General features: G+C 43.2%; 1 protein-coding gene across 1 annotated transcript in view; it reads left to right on the forward strand.

Annotated features, from left to right (window-relative positions):
• Positions 1-19441, forward strand: part of LOC143671470 (uncharacterized) — a 132790-nt gene that overhangs the window by 102849 nt on the left and 10500 nt on the right. Inside the window, exon 3 of the mRNA XM_077146641.1 lies at positions 12291-12456. The gene's annotated coding sequence lies outside the window, so the exon portion shown is untranslated. The remainder of the gene's footprint in view (positions 1-12290; positions 12457-19441) is intronic.

Genomic DNA, 19441 nt, shown 5'->3' on the forward strand with positions numbered 1-19441 from the left:
GAGCCTGAGAGGGTTTCTAATTCAATCTAATAAGTTGTTAAGGAGTAGAAAAAAGCAATAAAAGTCTTTTCAGAGTGGAACACCATCCCCTGCCACCACCACCCCCACCGCCGCCACCGCCGCCACCGCCGCCGCCGCCGCCGCCGCCGCCGCCGCCGCCGCCGCCACCGCCGCCGCCACCGCCGCCGCCACCGCCGCCGCCACCGCCGCCGCCACCGCCGCCGCCACCGCCGCCGCCACCACCGCCGCCACCGCCGCCGCCACCACCGCCGCCACCACCGCCGCCGCCACCACCGCCGCCGCCGCCCCCCTCTCCTTGGGTTTGTCAATTAAGAGCTTAAGTTGGTATGTTGTTCTATGTATATCCTGGCTTGACTTTATGTGTCCCCTTTTCTTGGGGTCCTACACTTTTCCAGTATTTTGTGTTGTCTGACTGAAAAAGTCTTTTTCCCCCCATCAGCCCTGCCTACTTTCTGCCAGGGAAAAAACTCTTGTTGCCTTTATCTCTTATTCCAATTTTATCTGTGCTGGGGGCCTATTTTCAGTAGCCAGAATTTGTTCATTAATTCCACAATTGGAGCTTGGTTGAGCTGCTAGGAATGTCTATTTCCTTTACCCTTGGGGAACCTACCTGCCATGCCTGTGAGGGAGGGGCATTGGCCTCTGTGGCTTGGGGGACTTACAGTTCTGTGTGGGGTCTCAGCCTTTTCACCAGCTCCAGACTAGTGTATGCTGTGTGTCCCATCACTGGTGTTGCCTCAGCAGTTGTTCTGTACTGTTCCTGGCTATGTACTATCTGCTCTGGAGGACAAACTAAATTCCACACCTCACTAAGCCACCATCTTGCTCCCTCTCTCCCCCCAGGAATTTTTAAAGTCCTTTTTCTCTCCAAATAAAAGATGTTTCTGTGCTTTAAAATAGTGTGACATTTATACATTCCCTTGTTATTCTATACAAAATAACAGTCCCATTTCAAATAGCTATCACTTGGGTAGGTGTTTGATGAAATCTAGTTGGCTAAAACATATTTACTTCCCAAAGAGGATATACTAGAGAAATGAAAAGAAATCTTTGGCATTTAGGAAGAGTCTCACAACCCAAAAGAAAGGGAATAGAAGCAAGAGGAATATACCCTTTCTAGAACTCATATGATTAGGAAAATAAGTATACTCTGCATTTCTGGAACTGCTACTTGGCAAGGCATAAGAGTGGCTGATAGAGAAATTAAAGAAAATAGAAAAAGAGTTAGTGATAGTGGTGAGAGGGAGGGTCCTAGCTACTTGTTTGCTATCAAGATTTCTTAGTACTATGGCAGAATGAAGGTTTGAGGTGGATTCTCTGGCCCTCAAGTTGAAGATATTGATGTGACTGATGGGGACAGAATTAAGAGTTGAAACCATGGTTGCTTCAGAATTGGTCTGCTCTGTGGAGGAGTAGGTTAGTATTCCAGCAGAAAACCAGGGTGGGAGAAAGGGCAGATCTTTGAACTGTTGATGGGGGGAGTAGCATCCACACAGACTGAAGCTCATGTCCTACCATCACTCAGCATATTAGAATATGACCCCTCACCAGAGCAGGACCTATAGTACACTACTGCTCAAGAAATACAAGGCTCCCTTCACCTAAACTAAGACCAAGGACTATGTACATAACATAGCTCTTTAGGCACAACCAGTCCCTAAATCCTACCACCAATCAATAATTTTCCAGGCAGCTCATGTGGCACCACTACTCAGCAAACCCAGGTAAGAGCCCATGCCATGAACATGATATGTACACATATTACCTCACAACACATTTGTAGAGAGCTACATCTTGTGAGAGCCTAAACCCATCCTAATCTTCAGTACCCTTGACAGATCCGGGTCAGATCATGGCTCACTGCTCAGACCCACACACTCCTCAGCAATTAATGAGACAGGTTCTACCTTGGAACTGTCCTCTACCCCCATATATTTAAATTATTCCATGAAATAACACATTACTAGACTGGAACCCATACTCATGCCAATGTGTATCACACAAAGGAACAGACTCAACACCAACCAGGGACTGCGGCTAAACTATTTTTTAGCAAGCTAATAAACACATGCTTGCTTCATCATATCATGGGAAGATTCACGCAAAGACCAAGGCCTATCTACACTCTTCCAAAATCTCATTCTGTAGAATGTAATGAAGTAGAGACCAGTTGTGCCAGTTTGAAGCTATTGTGTTCCCCCAGAAAAGCCATGGCCTTTAAACCCCATTCGATATTGCTGGGTGGGATCTTTCTGATTGTTTCCATGAAGAAGTGACCCACCCAATTTTTGGTGATAATTTTTGATTAGATGGTTTCACGGAGATCTTCCTCCATCCATTCAATGTGGGGTTGCTTACTGGAGTCCTTTAACAAGGAACACTTTTGGAAAAAGCTTGAGAGCAGCCAGAGCCACCAGAGCAACCAGAACCAATAGAGTCCACACAGCTAGAGACTTGGAGATGAAGAAGGAAAATGCCTATGAAGGAGCTTCATCAAACAAGAAGCCAGGAGATAAAGCTAGCAGAATTTTCTGTGTGCCCTCCCAGCTGAAAGAGAAACCCTGAACTTCACTGGCTTTCCTTGAGTGAAGGTAACCTCTTGTTGGTGCCTTAATTAGGACATTTTCACAGCCTTAGGACTGTAAATTTGCAACTTAATAAATTCCCTTTTTAAAAGCCATTCCATTTCTGGTATATTGCATTCTAGCAGCTTACAACTAGAACACCAGGGAACACACTTATACTACCACTCAGTAAACCAGCAGGAGCCCCACACCCAAAATAATAATAATCTAAAAGCATTCCACCACTCACCATACCAAGAGACCTTCCCTAATAAAACTAGCATCTATATTGCAGGTCACTGCTTAGTAAACCAAGAGAAAAAACTTTGAACAGGAAAAAGGATAATGTATACTGCCATTGAACACCACATGATAAAATCCTTATTGACCAAGACCAATAACCATACTCACACTTAGGCCATGAGGAAACAGTCCTCACTCAGATAAAGGCCTAAACTTTTCCTAATCTGAACCACGTCCTGAAACTCCTCATACAACCATTTAGCACACTTGGAGAGATTCATGGTCAAAATAGGGCTTATATAAATATTTGTCAATGAATGAATGAGCCCTTGTGAAGAACTGAGCCATTACACATAACTGTGCTGTTGTCAAACCACCATACAGTCCCATCTCAGGTGGGAGCATATTGCCATACTACCACATGGCCCACTATGAGGCAGCCCCAACCCAGAACAGAACCTGCACTTACACCACTCACAGGCACATCAAAAGACAAGAAAGCAGCCCCTGCCCCAACACTTTGTGGTTACACCAGGACTGGGCACACTGGGACAAACCCCCAATATATATGAACATTTAAACCTATAACATTACTTAGCCCACATGAAGAGCTCCACTTTTCAGTTACCACAGAGTCTAGGTCACATTCCCTCAACCTTCCTCAGCACCATTGGAGCCTATCCTTTCCCAGACAAAGGTCAAAACTCACACCACCACTGTGCACTATAACAGGCAGCATCTGCCCAGGGAAACACTATTCCTTCCCATACCAATGCTTCATGCATGAAAAACTGTACGTTATTAGAATTAAAGTTAGTATATAAAACATGGGCGCAGGGGCCAACATGTGTCAAAGGTCAAGAAGGGAGCATCAGCAGCTTCTCCCGGGACAATTTTTTTTTAACTGATCCCAGAAACTTTCTTTTTTGGTCCTGTTCCTAGGAAATCAAAGGCTGGTGTAAAGAGCACACTGTGCTCAGTGCACAAAGCAGATCCTTGGAAAAATCTCAGGAATATTTTGGGGTATCTCTGACTCTAGAAGATAGTATAGAAGTGACCAGATTGAAAAGATGGAATCAAATACCTCAGATGGTGGATATCTTGCAAATGCAAAATGCAATATCAGAAGTTGAGAAAAATCTAAAACCATTACTGGGATAGGCCGACAGCCTTGACAGTCAATATAGATAATGTGGAAGCTAGGTTGCTTATCAAGAAGAAATTGCCACTTAGTAGAAATATTTATTCTTGTGAATAATCCTTAAAGGAACTAGAAAATGACTGCGATGCAATGTGGGCAATGAAAGCTACAATGGAAGAGGAAAGCAAATCCCTGACACAGAAAATGGAATTTATCCGTCAAGTCTATGAGCAGAGAAAGAATACCATACAAGGCTTATTGGAAACAATCCACAAAAATTCAAGGCTTCAAGAGTGAAGCACTATTAACAACACTTCTGAGAAGACCTGACACACAGAACCATCCACAGAAAGATCCAGCACCTGAGGCAGCTCCCTTGAAGAACAGCAGCTCTGGAAGCTCACTCCCCCCTGAGAAGATGGAGGAGGGCAAGGTAAACACTGTCCTCATTTTCAACTGTAACCGAGTATTTAAGAAAACTTTTCTTTGACTCTGTGCCAATCTGAATCTATAGTGCACCCCCAAAAAGCCAAGTTCTTTAATCCTCATTCAATATTGCTGGGTGGGAGCTTTTTGATTGTTTCCATGGAGATGTGACCCACCTTATTGTAGGTAGTAATTTTTTATTAGATGGTTTCCATGGAGATTTGTCTCCATCCATTCAAGGTGGGGTTGCTTACTGGAGCCCTTTAAGAGAGAACCATTTTGGAAAAAGCTACAGAGCCCATGCAGCCAGAGACCTTTGGAGATAAAGAAGGGAAACACCCCTGGGGGAGCTTCATGAAACAAGAAGCTAAAACAAGAGAGAGGAAGGTAGCAGACATTGCAATATGCCCTCTCAACTAAGGGAGAAACCCCGGGCTTCATTGGGCTTTCTTGAGTGAAGATAACCTTTCGTTGGCACCTTAATTTGGACACTTTCATAGCCCTAGAACTATAAACTTGCAACTTAATAAGTTCCATTTTTTAAAAAGCTGTTCCATTTCTGGTATATTGCACTCCAACAGCTTTCAAACTAGAACAGAATTTGGACCAAGATTGGGTGCTGCTGCAGTTTGCAAAATATAAAACGTGTTGAAACAGCTTTTTAAATGGATAAGGGGAAGATCCTGGAAGAGTTGTGAGGAGTTTGATAGAGAAGGCCTAGAATGCTTTGAAGAGACAGTTGGTAGAAACATGGACTCTAAAGATACCTCTGAGGAGACCCTAGACAGTAAGGAGGTGTGTGTTACTGCAAACTGGAAGAAAGGTGATCCTTGTTTTAAAGTGGCAGATAATTTGGAAAAATTGAGTAGTGGTTTTGGCTGGGAGGTAGATTTTAAAAGCCATGAACTTGGATATTTAGCAGAAAAGACTTCCAAGTTAAATGTGGAAAGTGCAGGCTGTTTTCTCCTTGCAGCTTATAATGAAATACAGCAAGAAAGAGATAAACTGAGAACTGAACTCTTGGGTATAAAGAAACCAGAAATTGATGGTCTGGAAAATTCTGGGCTTCCAGAAGGGCCCAGAGAATAGTGCCCCAACTGAGGATTTAACCAAACATGGAACCAGTCAGCCATTTCAGAAAAAGCTAAAACTGGAGATGGAGTTATCCTGGCAGTATTTGTGGAAACTCATTTTGTCCGATGGTCATGATCCTTGCCTACTACATAGAAAGCCAACAAGAGTGCTGTATGATCTGTATAAATGGAAATGCTGCCAGTCTGGACTAAAAGGCTCATAAAAGGGACAAAGCGAAGGTAAAATGTCTTCAGAGGCAGAACCATGGAGGTGAAGATCTGAAGTCAAAAGACCTTGGGCCAGGAGTGGACCCACCCAAGTACTTGGAGAAGGTGAGTTTGCCCCTAAGGCAGAGGGGTGGCCTTCCACCTCCTTGCAGTGGAATAGTTGTGTAGCCTCAGGCCTTGGAGAGGGTGGAACACATTCCTTGGGGATTGAGGAGAGCTTGACTTCCACCACATTGTTGTGGAGGGGTTGAGTGAGTGCCCTAGAGATGGCAGAGAGCCTGGGTGTGGCCTGATGCTTGAAGAGGATGGAGCCAAAAAAAAAAAGGTAGTCTCCCCAGTGTCGCATTGGAGAGAGGTGGGCCTCTCTGCATAGGCAGTCTGCTTTAGGACAGACTATATCTATAGCTGACTTTGATGAGATTTTGTGTTGTTTCTGACTTTGTATTGTATTTATATTGTTATTGAAATGGTTTAAGGTGTGCTGATTTTGTTATGAAATGAATGTATTTTGCATTTGGAAAGATCATGTATTTTGGGGGTCCAAAGGGTGGAATGTGTTGGTTTGAATCTGCTGTTTACCCCAGAAAATCCAAGTTCTTTAATCCTCATTCAGTATTCCTGGGTGGGAGCTTCTTGCTTGTTTCCATGGAGATGTGACCACCCAATTGTGGGTGGTAACTTTTGATTAGATGGTTTCCATGGATCCCAGGATTCTCCCTCATACATTACCCCATGGGAGGCCCTCTGTCACAGATACTGCAATTTAGGCCACCTTCCCCACTCTGGTGGACTCTCAGGTCTTACCCACTGGCTCAACCTCCATCAATTGGACAATGAATTTGAGATTTGGAGAGGACCTTCAGTGGTGTCAGGGTACTGTACCTATTTTAAACTTTCATATAAATAAAAATTTTCTTTACATTAAAATAAACATGAAAACATATAACACTGTTGTGGATAATGGACTGGTGTTAATAGTACAAGGATATTCTTTCATGAATTATAACAAATATACAGTGGAATAGTTGTGTGGCCTCAGGTTCTTGGAGAGGGTGGAGCACATACAGTACTAATACAAGGTGTTAATAATAAGGTGGTACTTGTTGAAAAATACACCTAATGTAAACTATAGCTTATAGTTAATAGTGCTATTTTAATATTCACTCATCAATTGTGACAATGGTTCCATAAAATTACAGTGTCAATAATAGGCAGTGTCCCTGTCTGACATATCTCACAGGCTTGTGTTTTGGGTGTTTTAAAAGAGGTAATCCATGTAAATTGCTTCACATAGTGCCTAGAGCATAGACTCTCCTAATAAATGTTGGCTACTACTGTTTTAAAAAAGTACAATTATAAAAAAGTGCTATCATCAATTCTAACAAGGTATAGGTGGTGGGGTGCTGCATAGGAATCCTGTATCTTATATATGATTGCTCTATAAACCCACAACTTCTCTAACAACAACAACAGCAACAACAAGAACAATAATAAAGGCTGTCAAAAAAAGGAGAGAGATGCCCAAACTAGGGGTCATTTGGTGAAGCAACAGACAACTCTGGCCAAAAATAGAGCCCATGAAAATACCTCTGCTCTGCAGGTCTCTGCTTGATTGGGGTGATCAGATCACTGATCTGCATACTGGGAACAATCTTGTTTATAACGCAACTCATAGATAGACACAGACATGTACAACTGTACAGACATTGCAACCCCAGAGGGCATAGGGTTAAGTTCACACACACACAATTTGGCATGCTAGGGACCATTAGAACATAGGTCATGCCTGAGCCAATGTACAGAACACTTGGAGAACAACTTCACCACTCAGACCTAGACATCGATCCCTGCCCAACACTTGGTAAACTATGAGAATCCCCTTCCCCCAAGTCATACAGCATTCCAACAATCACTCAGCAAATGAGAACATGACACTGGTCCTGAACCAGCTGAAACAACTACCTTCAGGACAACACTCTCCCTGTATACCCACTCAATAAAACACAGGAGAATTCTTCCTTAGATCAAGATCTGTGCACATGTCACCCCTCAAGCAACCTCTAAGACAGTTCATTCTCAGAACAGGAACTCAGATTCTCAATTGCTCAGGATAACAGATCAGAGAAATAGTTCATCCTGTGATTTCTACTCATACCACCTTGCAACATAACAGGAACCACCCTAAACCAGAATGCTTTCTTTTATCTCTTCATTCATTCTTTTTCCACTAAGTCCTTCCTTAGCGTCCCCTTTATAACCTGCTACATCTTTTCCATCCTATAACCAAAGCCAGCCCTGGACCATAAATAAACTTATTTCTGATCATGTCAGAGTCGAGCTTCTGGAACAGCAGTCTGTAGCCCCTATCTCCACCTCTTCTCTTATTCACTCTTCTCTCCCTGTAGTCTGGACTCTGCCATCATGACTTGACTATGAAACTGTTGCTTCCACATTGGAGGGGAGTGCAAAGGATATTAAGAAATGATGAGTGAGACAGACAGGATCAGGGGGTCTGAAACTCAGTGACAACAGACAACTTTATTTTAACTAGTTCTTGCTTATATACTGCAGGGTTCACGTGACATAGTATGCATGCACCTAGTGAGAATACAGAGTGCTTACTTAAGATGACCGTAAAGAACCTCGGGCTAAGACAAAACAAACATTCTCTCTCTCCCAGACTGTTTTCCATTAAGCAAATAACAATCTCCACAGATTACTACTGCTGCCACTCTGATACCAGCTGTTCTCAACAAATTCTGCAGGTCTTGTTTTAACCTTTGCTCCTACATTTTCCACTTTTTAATTTTATTAGCCAAGGTGACTGTGCCTGTCTTAGGTTGCCCTTAAGGTCTGAAGGAAGGGTCTTACCCATCATTGGCTACCAGTCAAGCTCTCTGACTTTGATTCAGAAGAGAGCCAAGGTTTTTACCAGGATCATACTGTTAGTATGGCTTTACTGAGTGGTGCAGCTTGCTACTTTGAACATTTGTTATTTAACACAGCTGAGGAGGAAGAGAAAGAGTATAAACAGTCCCAAACCTAAGCCTATAGTAGTAAAAAAGTGATGTAAATTACACATTTGATACACCATTCTTCCCTCTTGGGGGGAAGCCTTGAATCTACGGGATCTGAGAACCCTAAACTAGTATTCAGATGTATTGTTAAAGTCGGATCTGCCCATATGAAATGAGAAAAGGTGTCCATGATGACATGTACATATTGCATTCTACCAAAATGTGAAATATGAGTTAAATCCATTTGTCACAATTCATTTGCCTTTTGACCTCAAGGATTACCCCCTGATGCAAATGGAAGTGTGCAGCCCTTTACTATTAATATGAGTTAATTTGTGAAATGTCATGGAATCTTGAATTATCTCCACAAGATGAGCATTCAAAGGAACCATAAATGATTTAATGATTTTTGAATCTTTTCTGGATCTATTTGCATCCCATATTGAGGTGAAATTTTTGTAATTATGTATCCCAACTTAAGTTATTTATTTATTGTCCTTTTCCCTTGCCTCAGGCTCATACTTTTGTATTTCTATTTTGAAGATTTTCTTCAGATCTTCTAGCATAGTCTCCATATCCTCGTTTTGTTTGTCCTTTCTCTCCTTTAATTACTCCAAATATTCTCTCAATCTTTCTATCTTATCTTTTGAGAAATAGCTCCTTTTTTTGAAGAAGCTTTTTTAGCCTCTTTTTCCCAACAAGAATTACCTTTTTCCCGGCTTTATTTCCTGGTTGTGTCATCTTATGTTATTGACCATTTCCCTTTACTATTTTCTTCCTAAAAACAAGAACCTAGTTTCTTTATTTTTCCTAAACTCCCTTCTGTTATTGCCCCATGTGGCCTCACTGTATTATTATGGAAAAATGTTTTCAGCTCAGAACTTTCTTCACTCCTTTTCCCTCAATGTCTCCCATCTCACTATAGGGAGTCTGCTTTAGGCTCTTCTCTGCTTTATCTGCAAAGTCTTTTTCATCAAAATACAAATAACTCTTGAACTTTATCAAATCCTTATTTTTGTAATGGCACCCTAGCAATGTTTTTAACACACAAACATACAAACATACATACATATTCCTCCAGCCACCTATTGTGATTACCCATTACCCTGATGCTATAAGAAAAATGCTTACTTTTACCAATACAGCTTACTTTACCAATATGACTCGAGTCCTCTTCTATCAGCTGAACACATGTCCCTCTAATGGAGACTTTTCCTTGGTTCCTTATTATTGGTTTGGGGTCATCTTCTTCTTCAAGCCCCATGTTGGGCACCAGATCTTGCTTCCACGTTGGAGTGGAGTGTGAAGGATATTAAGAAATGACGAGTGAGACAGACGGGATCAGGGGGTCTGAAGCTCAGTAACAACAGACAACTTTATTCTTAACTAGTTCTTGCTTAAATACTGCAGGGTTCATGTGACAAAGAGTACGCATGCACCTGATGAGAATACAGAGTGCTTACTTAAGATGACTGTAAAGAACCTGGGGCTAAGACAAAACAAACATTCTCTCTCTCCCAGACTGTTTTCCATTAAGCAAATAACAATCTCCACAGATTACTACTGCTGCCACTCTGATACCAGCTGTTCTCAACAAATTCTGCAGGTCTTGTTTTAACCCGTGCTCCTACAGAAACCACTCTATTGAGATCACAAATTGCCTCACCAGATGTTTTCCAGCCTTCACCTACTGGAGGTGGAGGGGTCAGACATGTAGGTCTACCTTCCTCTATGAAACTCTCTCCTCCCCCAGGTACCCTGATTGCTGCTGCTTCTCCCTACCATTCTGCACAAAGCTCATGCTGTCCCATACCTCTGTGAGTGCTGTTTTCTGGACCCTTGATGACCTCTCCTAAAATTTCCTTCTTCATACAACTCCTAAATGACCTGTGATCTCTGCTCAGGAGGCCCCTTCCCAGGAAGATTTTGCTGATCCCGTCCACAGTGCCAGGGCTGGCCCGTCTATGCACACATGATGGTGCATTCCCAGGCATGCTTCTCTCCCCCTCTAAATCCTAGGTCCTCATGGCAGGGTCCTCATAGTAAGAAGACCCTGCCACTCATCTCTAGGTCTTCAGGACAGGGCTCCATGCCTGGCTCTAAGCCAGAGCACCACAAAAAGTGTTCTTTGAGGGATCACTATGGAAGCAGGAGGAATATCTGGGACCTGCACATGCAATTCCTGAGCTGTCCTGTAACTGCAGGAGAAAAAAAACCAGCATAAGTGTTGCAGTGGGGAAAGTTGTTGCAGAAGGCAGGAGAGGCCATCAAATTTGGCCTGCTCCAAGCAGGTGGCAGCCAAGGCCACCTCTAATATCCCCTATAAGAGCTCAGTAAATGTGTGTTGAATCAGCTGAGAGGTGTCAGTGCAGACTTCGCCATCATGAGAGGCATGAAGGGCCCTTAAATTTCCAATATTAGTAAAGATAATTTGGCAGGCAGAAGAGAAAGAGGATGTGTCAGCTGCTTGTGGGGAAAAGCTCCCAGCTACAGCAGAATGGGCAGTAGTAGCCAGAGGGTTTCAGGTCAAGTGGGTGACATCTGGACACTCTCATAGTCAGGCCCCCAATCTGCATGCAGAGGTTTCCTGGCTAGCCAGAGCACCCTCTGCAGCAGTCTCATGAGAGATATTCCATCATCAAGGTGAGGGGTTGCATGAGGGTGATCAATTGACCATTTTGCCAGGATGGGGGTAGGGGCATGGGGTCAGAGATGCCAGACTTTCAATCTTCAAACCAGGACAGTCATAGGCAAACCAGGGCAGTTAATCATCCTAGGAGGTGTTGGTGATGACAGGCAGAGGCTGTCAGTTTCAACCAGAGCTCCCTTTTGCTATTTTGAACAGAGGGGGTCTTGGTCTTAGTTGTGCCCCCATGGAGATGCACTGAATGGGAATATGAACCTGCACTGAGTTCTGATGGAAGGCTGCCTGGAGGTGGCATGAGTCTGGGCTTACCCTAAGGAAGATTGAACAGGGGTCTTTTTGCAACTCTGGTTTGGGGCACTGAGTTTGGCAGGTTAACATATAAAGGCCTGGGGTTGAAGTAAGACCATTCTCTATGGTCCTGAGCTGGGGTTTTTGTGTGGCCATAGTCTGTCTTGGTATGTTACACACTATGGACTAGGTTAGGCATGTGAGTATGCACAGATCTGTGTGGAGCCAGTGTAATAGTATTTTGAGTGGGGAGGTGTCCATATCCTGGTCTCAGCAAAGGCTGCCCCCTCAGTGGGGGCATGAGCTGGTATCAACCTTGCTAAGGGTCCTGTGGGAAAATGGTCAAAGGTCAGAATGTTTCCATAATGCAGATAAATGTGCAGACCAGGGCAGAACATTGTCCTGGCAAGCACATGATTGTTTGCAGAAGGAAACATTTGAACCTTATATGGCATGCCTGAGATTAATGTTGATGTGGCAGTTCAGGTGAAAAAACAACTTGCTCACAACCTTGAATGATACTTTCTATTTTGAAGTTTCTCAATAAATACAATGAGGAATTCAGTGTTGTGGCTCTTGTCCTTTGAGACATGAGTCCCCTGCACTCATCTTAAAAGACTTTTCTGTGTGTCTATTTTTCAGATTCAGGGTGCCTTCCTCAACCCCTCGTGCTGAGCTGTTCTCAGCAAGTGGTGCCCAACGTGGGACTTGAAGAAAAAGATTCACTGGAGTGAAAATTGAAATTGTCACATCACAAACCCCTGAGTGGCTTTAGAGGCCTCTTGAGTCTGAGAAACAGAAACTAAAGGTACAGACACTCTCGGGTAAAACAAGCAGGGAATTCATGGGAAATAGTGATAGCACTACTAAATATCACCCCTATGTCTGTATTCTGAAACAACTCCTCCAAGCTGGAGGAGCTAGGGCCAGTGAGCCCTGCATTATGGAACTTTTGTAAGTTGTAGAAAAACATTGTCCCTGGTTTCCAACATTGGGCAGTTTAGAATTAAGAGGTTGTGAATGAGTGTGTAAAGAGTTAAAAAAGCTACATGTGCAAGGGGTCCCCCTCCCCATCATTATCTGGCCAACCTGGACTATTGCAAAATCTGTTCAGGAACCTTTGCAGACTGAGGAGGAGGAGAAGGAAGAAGAAAAGGGATTTGATAAAGTTCCTCCTATTAAATCTTCTGAGGATTCTGTTAAAACTAATTTGCCCTCGGCCCCTACATTAATTAATTTGGGGGAGGCTGACTTGCCTCCACATCCTCCCCCACCCCCTCCACTGATTCCTGTAGATACCCAATGACCCCAAATTTGTGGCTCCCCTTTGGTTTTATATTCCCTATTTTTTAATTGGATGAGCTGTTTAATATTAAGAAACTCCTTGCTTGCCAGTTTTATCCTTACAGTTTTTCTTTAGTTTTAAGTTGAAAAAACTGTTAACTTTCCATTATATAAATTGGACATCAGTGAAAAGTAGCCTAAGATTGAAACTTTAAATTTCAAGAGCATCTTGTAATTAGATTTGTTTTATAAAAGAAATATATTCAAAAACTTTTAAAAAATGAAAATTCTTGTTTAAAACTGTATATTGATGTTTCAGATATGCATTAACTAAAGTATTTTAAGTATTTAACATTATTCCAACAAATTTGATTTTGATGGTAATTGTATGTGGTGAAATGTTTGCTTGAAGTAACGACTGAAGTATGAAGATATTGTATTAGTTAGGGTTCTCTAGAGAGATAGTATCAACAGGGAACACTTGCAAATATAAAATTTATAAAAGTGCCTCACATGACCACGGGAATGCAGAGTCCAAACTCCACAGTACAGGCTGTGAAGCCAACAATTCTGATGGAGGGTCTGGATGAACTCCACAGGAGAGGCTTGCCGGCCGAAGCAGGAAGAGAACCTGTCTCTTCTGAATCCTCCTTAAAAGGCTTCCAGTGATTAGACTGAGCATCACTCATTGCAGAAGACATTCCCCGTGGCTGATTACAAATGGAATCAGCTGTGTATGCAGCTGACATGATCATGATCTAATTCTATGAAATGTCCGCATTGCAACAGACAGGCCAGCACTTGCCCAAACAGACAAACAGGTACCACCACTTGGCCAAGTTGACACATGAAGCTGACCATGACAGTCCACCCCTTGTTTATTTGAAAGCTATATATATCACCTTAAACCTTATCTGACTTCTAAATAAAAAACATTAAAACATACATTTTTTTTCCTCTTTCACCTAACAATACTCAATTGTCCTGCATATAACTGGAAACATAGTAACTCTCTCCAGAATAGGGTGCAAGTCCTTGGGTAATAGTCATTCATAAACTTGATATCTTACAACTTAGATAATATAACAGGAACAAAAAAGCATCACAGTCCTCATTTCTGTAACTGATCATGTGGTCGTACTTCATATTTATCACTATCTTCTTCCACTACCCATTCCATGTTCCCTTTACCCTCAGCAAGCACTTCATCTGGCCGTGGTTCTTTGCCTGGTGGGGTGACCCAAACCTTCATTCTTGAAGTTTCAGACCCATTGATAGTCCTGCCTGGATTGGGTTGTTGCAGTTTTTCATTGATTTTAATCATAAGGCATGGTAGTACTAAAAGACACCCTAGGGGATCTCCTATATTCAAAGAAAACTCTTCTTTACCTCCATTGTATAGTTGCAGTCCTATTTCCCCCTGATAGTCAGGGCCAATTGCCCCAGACAATAATGCAACCCCCTTCTTGGCTTGTTCCAGGGGCATGAGTAGCCCAAAGTGACCAGGTGGCAGTCTTAGATTCCAGTTCAATGGAATCATTGTTGTTTCTCCTGGTGGAAGCACTCTCCCTTTTGGAACTAAAACCTGTAGACCAGCAAAGCTCAGGGTTGCAGGGACAGGAAGCAAATATTTTCCTAGTGGATCAGTAGGAGTAATAGTGAGCGGTGCCACTCCCAGTTCCACCTCTTGGTTCCTGGACCCATGGATCCTGGCTATGGGAGAAACAGCATCATACAGCGGACACTGATTCAGAGCATATACAGCTTCCTGGAGGCCATTATCCCAGGCTTTCAAGGTATTGCCACCTAGTTGGCACTGTAATTGAGTTTTCAAAAGGCCATTCCACCATTCTATCAATCTAGCTGCTTCTGGATGATGGGGAAACATGGTAAGACCAGAGAATTCCATGAGCATGCACCCATTCCCACACTTCATTTGCTGTGAAGTGTGTTCCTTGATGAGAAGCAATGCTATGTGGAATACCATGATGATGGATAAGCCCATGGATGGTACTTTTGGAAGAAGCATTGCATGCTGGGAAAGCAAACCCATATCCAGAGTATGTGTCTATTCCAATTAGAACAAATTGCTGCCCCTTCCATGAAGGGAGTGGTCCAGTGTAATCAACCTGCCACCATGTAGCTGGCTGGTCACCTCGGGGAATGGTGCCATATCGGGGGCTGAGTGTAGGTCTCTGCTGCTGACAGATTGGGCACTCAGCAGTGGTTGTTGCCAAGTCAGCCTGGGTAAGTGGAAGTCCAAGTTACTGAGCCCATGCATAACCTCCATCCCTACCACCATGACCACCTTGTTCATGAGCCCATTGGGCAATGACAGGAGTTGCTGAGGAAAGAGGCTGACTGGTATCGACAGAATGGGTCATCTTATCCACTTATTAAAACATTCCTCTGCTGAAGTCACCTTCTGGTGCACATTCACATGCGACACAAATATGTTCATGTTTTTAGCTCACTCAGGAAAGTCTATCCACATACCTCTTCCCCAGACATCTTCGTCACTTATTTTCCATTTATGGTCTTTCCAAGTCCCTGACCATCCAGCCAAACCATTATCAACAGCCCATGAGTCAGTATACAAATGCACCTCTGGCCAGTTTTCCTTCCAAGCAAAATGAAGACCCAGGTGAACCACTCGAAGTTCTGCCCACTGAAAGGATTTCCCTTCACCACTGTCCTTCAGGGACACCCCAGAAAGGGGTTGTAGTGCTGCAGCTGTCCACTTTCGGGTGGTATCTGCATATCATGCTGAACCAACTGTAAACCAGGCCCGAGTTTTCTTTTCCTCAGTCAATTCACTGTAAGGAACTCCCCAAGAGGCCAGAGCTCTGGTCTGGGAAATAGAAGGTAATGTGGCAGGAGTTGAGACCTGGGCATTTGGGCCACTTCTTCATGTAACTTACTTGTGCCTTCAGGACTTGCTCTGGCCCTATCTCATATATACCATTTCCATTTTACAATAGAGTGCTGCTGTGCATGCCCAACTTTATGGCTTGGTAGGTCAGACAACACCCAGCTCATGATAGGGAACTCAGGTCTCATGGTAACTTGGTGGCCCATGGTTAAGCGTTCAGTCTCTACTAAGGCCCAGTAGCAGGCCAAAAGCTGTTTCACAAAAGGAGAGTAGTTATCTACAGCAGATGGTAAGGCTTTGCTCCAAAATCCTAAGGGTCTGTGTTGTGATTCTCCTATAGGGGCCTGCCAAAGGCTCCAGACAGCATTTCTATTTGCCACTGACACTTCCAGCACCATTGGATCTGCTGGATCATATGGCCCAAGCGGCAAAGCAGCTTGTACAGCAGCCTGGACCTGTCTCAGAACTACCTCTTGTTCAGTACCCACTCAAAATTAGCTGCTTTTCTGGCCACTCAATGAATGGGCTGGAGTAGCACACCCAAATGAGGAATATGTTGTCAGCAAAATCCAAAGAGACAAACTAGGTGTTGTATCTATTTGTGGTCATAGGAGGGTCCAGATGCAGCAACTTATCCTTCACCTTAGAAGGGTTATCTCATCATGCCCCACACCACTGGACACCTAGAAATTTCACTGAGGTGGAGGGCCCCTGTATTTTTGTTGTATTTATCTCCTATCCTCTGACACACAAATGCCTTACCAGTAAGTCTAGAGTAGTTGCTACTTCTTGCTCACTAGGTCCAAGCAACATGATATCATCAATATAATGGACCAGTGTCATGTCTTGTGGGAGGGAGAAATGATCAAGGTCCCTGTGGACAAGATTATGACATAGAGCTTGAGAGTTGATATACCCCTGTGGTAGGCCAGTGAAAGTATATTGCTGACCTTGCCAGCTGAAAGCAAACTGTTTCTGGTGGTCCTTACTAATAGCTATTGAGAAAAAAGCATTTGCCAGATCAATAGCTGCATACCATGTACCAGGGGATGTATTGATTTACTCAAGCAATGATACCACATTTGGAACAGCAGCTGCTATTGGAGTTACCACCTGGTTGAGCTTACGATAATCCACTGTCGTCCTCCAAGACCCATCTGTTTTATGCACTGGCCAAATAGGAGAGTTGAATGGGGATGTGGTGGTAATCACCACCCCTGCAGACTTCAAGTCCTTAAGAGTGGCAGTAATCTTTGCAATCCCTCCAGGAATCTGGTTTTGCTTCTGATTTACTATTTTGCTTGGTAGGGGTAGTTCTAGTGGCTTCCACTTGGACTTTCCCACCATAATAGCCCTCACTGCACAAGTTAGAGAGCCAATGTGGGAATTCTGCCAGTTGCTCAGTATGTCTATACCAATTATACATTCTGGAACTGGGAAAATAACTGCAGTGGGTCTGGGGGCCCACTGGACCCACTGTGAGATGGACCTAGCTCAAACTCCATTGATCACCTGGCCTCCATAAGCCCCCATTCTTACTGGTGGGCCAGGGTGATGTTTTGGGTCCCCTGGAATTAATGTCACTTCTGAACCAATGTCTAATAATCCCCAAAATATCTGATCATGTCTTTTTCCCCAATGAACAGTTACCCTGGTAAAAGGCCGTCGGTCTCCTTGGGGAAGACTTGGAGGAAGATTAACAGTATAAATTTGTGGCAGTGTAACAGGTTTCTCCCCCAAAGGGGCCTGGCCTCCCCTTTATTCAAGGGGCTCTGGGTCTGTAAACTGTCTCAAGTCTGGAAATTGATTAAGGGGCTGTGACTCTGTGTTTTTGTAATTCAGGTTAGACCTCTGTTCACTTGACCTAGAACTCTTTCATTTATAGAGCTCAAACAAGAATTTAGTAGACTGCCCTTATATCATATTTCTAGGTACCCCATGATTTACTAGCCAATACCACAAGTCTCTGTGAGTCATATAATTTTATGTCTGCTTTGAGTTTGCTGTCTAGTATAATAGCCACGTCTACCCTGTCTTTGGCAATTAAGTGCTGCCACCTGGCTTCTGCCAACTTGGGATCCCATCATCCCCATTGTGTTTAAGGATTCCAGCTCAGTGATAGCAGTTCCTACAGCAATATCTGACAGACAAAGAAGTGCAACTACAGACAGAGCTCTTCAAGGATGATGGTGCTAGTCTCACAAATTTATTTCTTACTGTTCTGGTAAAAGGTGCATCCTCCGGACATTCCTGGGGTGTAAGAGCAGGCTTTGCATGATAAATCCACTCTAAACATTCCAATCTCTCTAAGCCTCTGGATCCCCTCATCTGCATTATACCAGGGCAAGTCTGGCATTTCAACCTCAGGTGATGTTGGCCACCTTTTGATCCATGTTTCAACCAACCATCCAAACAAACTGTTAATACCTTTTCCAACCCTCGAGCTATGACAATGAATGCAGAATCTCTGCTTAGTGGGCCCATATCAATAAATTCAGCCTGATCTAGCCTTATATTCCTCCCACCATTATCCTACACCCTTAAAATCCATTGCCACACACATTCCCCTAATTTATGTCTATATAAATTGGAAAACTCACATAGTTCTTTTGGAGTATAATGTACCTCCTCATGTGTGATACTTTGTACCTCACCTTTAGGGGCCTGTTGGGACTTTAGTCTAGTTATAGGTCTGGAAGAAATGAGGGGTAGTGGGGGTGGGTCATGAAAAGAATTAGAAATATCTTCCAAGGCATTTGCTTCAGGGCCTTCATTTGCAGTTTACCCTGTGAAACAGGATTAAACACTCTAGGGCTAATCCTTTCACGAGGAGGTTGATTGGCCAACTCCTCATGGTAGGCTGGAGGCGGGGCAGCTATATCCTCAGGGCAGACTATTACAGGGTTATCCAGAGAAGACTCAGCATGACCTAGGGTTTCAATCTCAACCCCGACATCATTATCAATCCATATGTCACTATCCCATTTTTCAGGGTCCCACTCCTTTCCAATCAATGCCCTCACTTTAACGGCAGACACCATGAAAGATTGAGATTTCAGTTTATGTTATAAAGTTGCTACTCTAACAATAAGATTCTGAATCTGATTTTCAGAGATCTCAGGTCTATGGCTACAGGAAATAAGATTTTCCTTCAGGATACTCATAGAAATGTCTACATCTGTCAGACGGTGCTTAAGCTTCTTGTTTGAAGTCTTAAGCCCATCCCTTTCACTCCTTAATATAGCCAGTGTATCTAACAACAACCACCCAACATCTCTATACCTCTTATTTCCACAAAACTCTGTGAAGATGTCAAAAACATTATCTCCCAGAGTCTGGCTTCATGCAAGCGAAGCATTAGGAGAATCGAATGGTGATATTTTGACTATCTCTTTTGCCAATTCACTCCATGGATTGGGAGTGCCATTCTGATTATGAGAATCAGAGTCCTTAGTGCCTTTGAGTCCAGTCAAAGTAGAAAACCATTCATAAAAACCCATTTTTAAGATTTTGTTTCTTAAGATCCACTCCTGGTACCAAGATGTATTAGTTAGGATTCTCTAGAGAAACAGAATCAACAGGGAACACTTGCAAATATAAAATTTATAAAAGTCTCTCCCATGGCCGTGGAAACGCA

Source organism: Tamandua tetradactyla, chromosome X, assembly GCF_023851605.1.
Source record: "Tamandua tetradactyla isolate mTamTet1 chromosome X, mTamTet1.pri, whole genome shotgun sequence".
In the NCBI taxonomy this organism is placed as follows: domain Eukaryota; kingdom Metazoa; phylum Chordata; class Mammalia; order Pilosa; family Myrmecophagidae; genus Tamandua; species Tamandua tetradactyla.